The sequence below is a fragment of the Camelus ferus genome, chromosome X, assembly GCF_009834535.1.
Source record: "Camelus ferus isolate YT-003-E chromosome X, BCGSAC_Cfer_1.0, whole genome shotgun sequence".
NCBI classification, from domain to species: domain Eukaryota; kingdom Metazoa; phylum Chordata; class Mammalia; order Artiodactyla; family Camelidae; genus Camelus; species Camelus ferus.
In genome coordinates, this window is record NC_045732.1 from 92,146,039 (window position 1) to 92,153,976 (window position 7,938).

Sequence of the window (7,938 nt, forward strand, 5' to 3'; positions counted from 1 at the left end):
TTAATATTTACAGAATCTGCAATGATGTAACCTCTCATTGGTAATATTGTTATCTGTGTCTTTACACCTGTTTTTCCTGATAAGACTGGCTAGAGTTTTATCAATTCTGTTGATTTCTAATTTATTTCATTTCTTGGGCTTACTTGAGGTTTAATTTGCTCTTACTGTTCTAGTTTCTTTAAGTTGGAGCTGAGGTCACTGACTGGAAAATTTCCTTCTTTTCTAATATAAGCATTTACTTCTATACATCCTCCTTCAAGTAGTGCTTTCTCAACATCTCAAAAATTTTCATATACTGTTTTAAAATTTTCTTTCAGTTCAAAATTCTTTGCAATTTTCCGTTTGATTTCTTCTTTGATTTTATGGGTTATTTAGCAAAGTGTTATTTGGTTTCCAAATATTTGGGGATTTTCTAGAAATATTTCTTTTACTGACTTCTAATTTAATTCAATTGTAATTAGAGAATATACTTTTTATGACTTGAATCCTTTAAAATACATTAAGATTTGTTCTGTGGCTGAAAATATGATGTTTATTGGTAAATGTTTTATGTGCATTTGAAATATATACATATTCTGCTGTGCTGGTTGGAGTGTTCTATAAATGTCAGTTTGGTTAATTTGGTCAATGGGTCGAATTGGTATGACCCTCAGACATACAGCCACAGGAAATAAATTCCAAGGTCATAAAGACTTTCTCCTATGTTTACTTTTTAAAATTTTATAGTTTTACAGCTCATACAACTCAACAGCAAAAACCAAACAACCTGATTTTAAAATGAGCAGAAGACCTGAATAGACATTTTTCCAAAGAAGACATACAGATGGCCAACAAGCATATGAAAAGATGTTCAACATCATTAATCATCAGAGAAATGCAAATTAAAACCACAATGAGATTATCAACTCACACCTGTCAAAATGGTTATCATCAAAAAGACCACAAATAAGTGTTGGTGAGGATTTAGAGAAAAGGAACCCTTATACACTGTGGGTGTGAATGTAAATTGATGCAGCCACTGTGGAAAACATTATGGAAGTTTCCCAAAATAGTAAAAATAGAACTACCATATGACTCACAATTCCACTCCTGGGTATATATCTGAGAAAAAAATACCTGAAAACACTAATTCAAAAAGATACATACACACCAATGTTCATAGCAACATTATTTGCAATTGCAAAGATAAGGAGGCAACCTAAGTGTCCATCAACAGAGGAATGGATAAAGAAGATATGGTGTATACACACACACACACACACACACACACACACATATATAATATAGATATACACAATGGAGTACTACTCAGACATAAAAAATGAAATTCTACCATTTACAACAACATGGATGCACTTGGAGTGTTTTATGCTAAATGAAATAAGTCAGACAGAGAAAGACAGATACTCTATGATATCACTTATATGTGGAATCTAAAAAATAAACTAGTGAATATAACAAAAAAGAAACAAGAGTCACAGATATAGAGAGCAAACTAGTGATAACCAGTTGGGGAGAGAAAGAGGAGGGGCAAGATAGGGGTAGGGAAATAAGAAGTACAAACTACGATGTATAAAATAAATAAGTTACAAGGATATATTTTACAACACAGGGAATATAGCCAATATTTTATAATAAGTATAAATGGAATGTAAACTTTAAAAATTGTGAATCAGTATGTTGTACACCTGAAACTAAGGTGATATTACACATCAACTATAACTCAAATAAAAATTAATGTTTTATAGTTTTAGCTTTAATTTAGCTCTGGTCCATTTTGACTTAATATTTTCAATGCATGGTATGAGATAAAGGTCTAAATTTATCTTTTTGCTTGTGGATATCTAATTGTCCTAGTACCATTTGTTGAAAAGTCTGTCATTTCCACATTGAATTGCCTTGGCACCTTTGTCAAAAATAAATTGACCATTATGTAAGGGTTCATTTATGGACTCTTCATTTTTTCATGATGTATATTTCTATCTTTGTGTTAGTATCACACTGTCTTGATGACTGTGACTTTACAGTAAGTTTTGAAACATGGAAGCGAAAACTCTCCCACTGAGTCTTTTTCAAAAGTGTTTCAACTATTCTGGATCCTTTGCATTTCCATATACATTGCTGGATCAGCTTGTTAAATTCTGCAAAAAAAAAAGCCTGCTGGAATTTTTATAGGGATTTCATTTAATTTATAGATCAATTTGGTAAAAATTGCCATCTTATGTTGAGTCTTTCAATTCATGATGTGGACTTTCTCTTCATTTACGTAGATCTTTAATTTCTCCCAGCAATGTTTTTATAGTTTTCTGTGTATGTCTTATACTTTTTGGCTAAATTTATTTCTAAGTATTTTATTCTTTTTGATGCTATTGTGAATAGAATTGTTTTTCTAATTTTATTTGCACATTTTCCATTGCTCGTATGTAGAAATACAATTTATTTTTATATTTATCTTTCATCTCACATCCTTACTAAACTCACTAGTCTAGTAGGTTTTTTGTGGGTTTCATTTGGCTTTTTATATTAATGATTGTCATCTGCCAAAAAAGCCACTTTTACCTCCTCCTTTTCAATCTGGATGATTTTTATTTCTTTTTCCTTTATTGATTGCACTGGCTTGGAATCTCTAGTACAGTGATGATGTTATGATGTGAGCTTAGACTTTTCTCATGCCCTTTATCAGTTTAATTTACCTTCTATTCTGACTTTGTTGAGAATTTTAAATAATTATGGTAAAATATACAGAAGATAAAATTTACCATTATAACCGTTTTAAATTATATAGTTCATTGGCATTAAGTATATTAACATTGTTGTGCAATCATCACCACCATCTATCTCCAGAAACTTTTCCTCTCCCCAGACTGAAACTCTGTACCACTTAAACAATAACTCCACACTTCTCCTACCCCCAGCCCCTGACAACAACTGTCTCTACGATGCTGACTACTCTAGGTACCTCATACAAGTGGAATCATATATGTGTTCTTTTGTGACTGGCTTATTTCACTTAGCATAATGTCTTTAAGATTCATCCATATTGTAGCATGTGTCAGGATTTCCTTCCTTTATGAGACTGAATAATATTCCATTGTGTGTATATACCACATTTTGTTTATCCATTCATCTTGTTGATTGACACTTGGTTTACCTGCCACCTGTCAGCCCATTTGGGCTGCTATAACAAAATACCACTGACTAGGTAGCTTATAAAAAACAGAAATTTATTTCTCACATTTCTGGAGGCTAGAAATCAAAGATCAAGGTGCCAGTATGGTCAGGTGAAGGCCCTCTTCCTGGTGATAGCCAGCACTTTTTCTCTGGGTCCTCACGTGGTACAAGGGGCTAGGGAGCACTGCGGGGGTCTCTTTTATAGAAGCACTGATACCTTTGGGAGATGATTCGTCTCCCAAAGACCCCACCTACTAATAGATAGGTGGAACTCATCACCTTTGGGAATTAGGATTTCAGCATAAGAATTTGGGGGCAGGGGACACTGACATTCATTCAGGCCATAGCACCACCTTTTGGCTATTGTTAATATTGCTGCTATGAAGCTGGGTGTACAAATATCTGTTGGAGTCCCTGCTTTCAATTCTTTTGGGTATACACACAGAAGCGGAATTGCTGGATTATATGGTAATTCTATGTTTAATTTTTCTGAGGAACTGCCATATCATTTTCCACAGTAGCTGCACCAATTTACATTCCTACCAGCAATGCACAAGTGTTCCAATTTCTCCACATCCTTGACAACACTGTATTTTCTTTTCCTTCCTTCCCTACCTCCCTTTCCTTTCTTTCTTCTTCCCCTTCCTTCCTTCCTCCCTCTTTCTCATTCTCTTTCTTTCTTTCTCTCATAAATGCCATCCTAGTCAGTGTCATGTTCTGTGCCTGGGTCTTAACTTATAAAGCTGACTGAGTGGCGACACAGAGAGATCAATGCCATTGAAGGAAAAGTTTAATGTTACTTACAGTTCCCCTAGAAACAAAAGTCAATATTCCTCTGCCTTAATCATCCGAGGGCTAGGTACAGGCAACTAGAGACCACCCCTATAGTTTAGAGCCTGCCAAAATTATTCAAACTAGCCAATCCAGAACTGTTTGGCCTTCCCTGTCTTGCCTTTTCCTCAGCAATTCCAATAAAGGCTCTGGTCTAAACCTATCCCTTGCTCACCACTCAGTCAACTTTATAAATTAAGACCTGGGCATAAAACAATTGATGCAGTGCACGAGGTGACTCAGCGTTCTATATGTTTACCAAACAGCAAGTACTGCCCAGGAAGGCACACTGGCACTCTGGCTGCCACCACTTCATGCTGTATCTGCTGTACATTGCCATGATCTTCCAACTAAATCTAAGAGGACGTCGAAGGCACTCACCTCTTTGGTACTCCTCACTTAGTCTCAGGTGCTAAAGTCTACATTGGTGGTTGCCATAATTCCATAGTTGGCATCTCACCTTGGACAGCTTGGTCCACTGGGGCCAAACTTGATTTCCCTGATTTGACACACCTAGGTTCTGGGCAGTGACCTCTAGGCTCTGGGCAGTGACACTGGGGGCGATTAGGATCATTGGCTAATTTATAAGATCAAGCTCCCTGCCCAAGAGAGTGAAGAGAGGTTTTTAGATGAGACTATGTTTGGTGCAAGTCTGATCAATCGACCCAACAAGGCTGAAGTCAGCAGTGGGCACTTGGGCTCCCCGCTGGAACATCTCCTCCCAATAAGCAATTAAAGCATTGGCCTGCTTTTCTAGAGGGAGTCCCTAGGGAAGAGTCCAGGCATTGGTCCCTGGTGAGCTTTAGGGATCTGCTGGCAAAGCAGCTCAGGGTATCTTTTCTCTAGGCCACCCATGGGGCACCTCAACAGCTTTGCCATCCCACACAGTCGTTACAGGCAAGAGCTTAACTGGATCCACCTTCCTCCAGGAGCACAGGTATGGCATTACATCGATAACATCTTCCTCCAAGGAAATTCATTAGACACACTTATTAAGGACATACAAATCCAACATCTTTTAGCCCTTCTTGGCTTCTAATGACAACATATTTCTCATTTGCAAATTTTACTCCCAGATTAAAATCAACAAGCACTCTTGTTAGTGCCCCCTCCAAACTCCTTCCCTAAAGAGACTTTGGCAACCTCTTCTTAGACCACCTGGTGTCTCTGGACCACTTCTGATAGCCAAAGTTGCTCAAGGGTTTCCAGTGCAATAAACTGCCCCTACCAAAAATGCCTGGCTACCTACTGGGCTTTCCTAAAAATATAGGCTCTCATAGACCATGAACCTATGGCCCTCCATACTCAGCTGCCCATTATACTTTGAGTCATGAAAACAGCACCCTACAAACTCGGCACAGCTACAGAGGCCTTCTTAATTAGGATGCAACCAAACCTTGGCCCTCTGACATGTTCTACTTGCAGGAAGGGGCAGCTTCCCCTGTCCTTAGTCCCTTGCCAGATTATAGGGTGCCGGTGGAAGTCACACCTCCCCTAAACCCTTTGTTACTGGGGAAAACCCAGGGATTAACTGTAAACAACAATGGGAGTTCATAGACTATGCACTTGGCACTGCTAACCATCATACATGATGGAACTCCATGGAATGTTGCTGTTTTCCATCATTTACCCAGGATGTCCCTAATAAAAGACAGGACCCAAAAAACAACACACTTGGCCAAACTTCAGGAAGTCATCTTAACGCTGGATACCCTGGCCAACAGATGGTTCCATCTTCATATTTATTATAAATTAGTGGGCATTGCCTAAAAATCATCCCTGTCAGGTTAAAGAACTCTGGAAACTCTTGCCTCACAGATACCCAAAATAAAAAATCACAAGTCTCTCTCTATATTAAGGTCACAATATAAGGCCTTCCCAAGACACTCATTACTCGTTGTAAATATTATTAATAGCAACCAAGGCACCAGATTTCATTTCTCAAAATACGCAATGCTGGGCTCTTGGAAAAGACACCCAACAGAACTTTCATGTCCCTAATAGGTCCCAAATAGCCTGTTTAACTAAGAGGCATAATGGTTTCTTCAAACAATTCCTTTTCAATTTCCAGTCTAAATAAATCCCTAAATGACTCTTTATCTTGCTCCAGGCCTTAATGTATCTTTATATATTTTCAATCTTGCCCCATTCCATAAGTGCTGGAGGCCAGATCGATGGTGCATATTCCCCTAGGACCCCTTAACCAATGATTGTGCAATAGCCAGGCAGCTGCCCATCTTATACAGGATGCATCTGAAACTAAATTTCCACCAAAAGCCTGTCAAGTGGAACTGCACACTATTCTGGTGACTGTGGTCTTATTACCAGCCACTTGGAGGTTTTCACTGGTTTACAACCTGGAGGCCCAACACTCCAAGTAAGCCACTGTTTCAACCAAACATGGCAAATACTAAGACCCACATTAACTTGAGTGGACATCCCCTTAAAAAGTATACCCCAAGTCCCACATCCTAGATGACTTCGCCTTGGCTTAGAAGCTTACCACCTCAGAAGACATCACCTCAATCCAAGACCTCACCATTAACAATGACTTCACTTCCTGTGCTGGAGATGACTTCTGTCCAGACACGAAAACCTTTCTTATTCTCATCATAAAATGTCTCTATTCTGTTTGGAGTTACTTAAGCCCTAATACTGAAGATCTCTGTTATCACCACCCCAAATTTTCATTAATATGATGTCAAAACATTAAAGGATTTATTGTATTAATCATGTTTAAGAAATTTTTTATATTATGATGTTTTAATATCTTAAAAAAATCTTCCTGGCTAGGGAGAGACTACGTCTCCCAGAGTTAGCCAATTCTTGGAGATAGCAAAAGACTTAACCTTTGATATGCAAACTAACCAATCCAGAGCCATATCTCCTCCATCTGGCCAGTGCACCCCAAGAGGCAATATTCCTCTGCCTTCGTCATCCCTGGGCCAGGTACCACCAGGTAATTAAAGCCCACCTCTTAAGATATTTGAATGTTAAACAAACTGAGTATTCCCAGGAAAAATCCCATTTAGTCATGGTGTTAAGTACTCTTTATATGTTGCTAGATTTGGTTTGATTAATATTTAAAAGGCGTTTTTAATCTCTATTCATGAGGGATATTGATGTGTAGTTTTTCTTTTCTTTTGATGTCTGTTTTTCTTTTCTTTTTTCCTATGATGTTTTTGGCTTTGGTGACATGATATTGGCCTTGTAGAGAGAGTTGGGAAGTGTTCTTTCCTTCTCCACTTTCTAGAATAATGTTACTGTTTTATTCTTTAAATGTTTGATAGAATTCACTAGTGAACCCATCTGAGTCTGGGCTTTTTGTGTGTGGAAAGAATTTAAATTATGAATTAAATTCCTTTACCTCTTGTAATCTTTCAGATTTTCTATTTCTTCTTGAGTTAATTTTGGTAAATTATGTCTTTCTAGGAATTTGTTCATTTCACCTAAGTTATCTAATTAGCTGGTATAAAGTAGTTAGTAATGTTCTCTTATAAACTTTAATTGCTGTAGATTCAGTTGTGTTGTCTCCTCTTTCCTTCTAGATCTTAGTAATTTAAGTGTTCTGTCTTATTTCATTGTCAGCCTAGCTAAAGTTTTATCAAATTTGTTGATCTTTACAAAGAACTAATTTTTTAAAATTAATTTTTCTCTGTTGTTTTTCTGTTTTCTATTTTACTGATTTCTGCTGTTATCTTCTTGTTTCTATCTCATGCTTGCCTTGTGTTTGGTTTGCTCTACTTTCTCTAGATTCTTTTTTAATATATATTTTTACTGAAGTATAGTCAGTTTACAATGTTGTGTCAATTTCTGGTGAACAGCACAATACTTCAGTCATATAGGAACATACACATATTCATTTTCATATTCTTTTTCACCATAAGTTACTACAAGATATTGGGTATAGTTCCCTGTGCTATATAGTAGAAACTT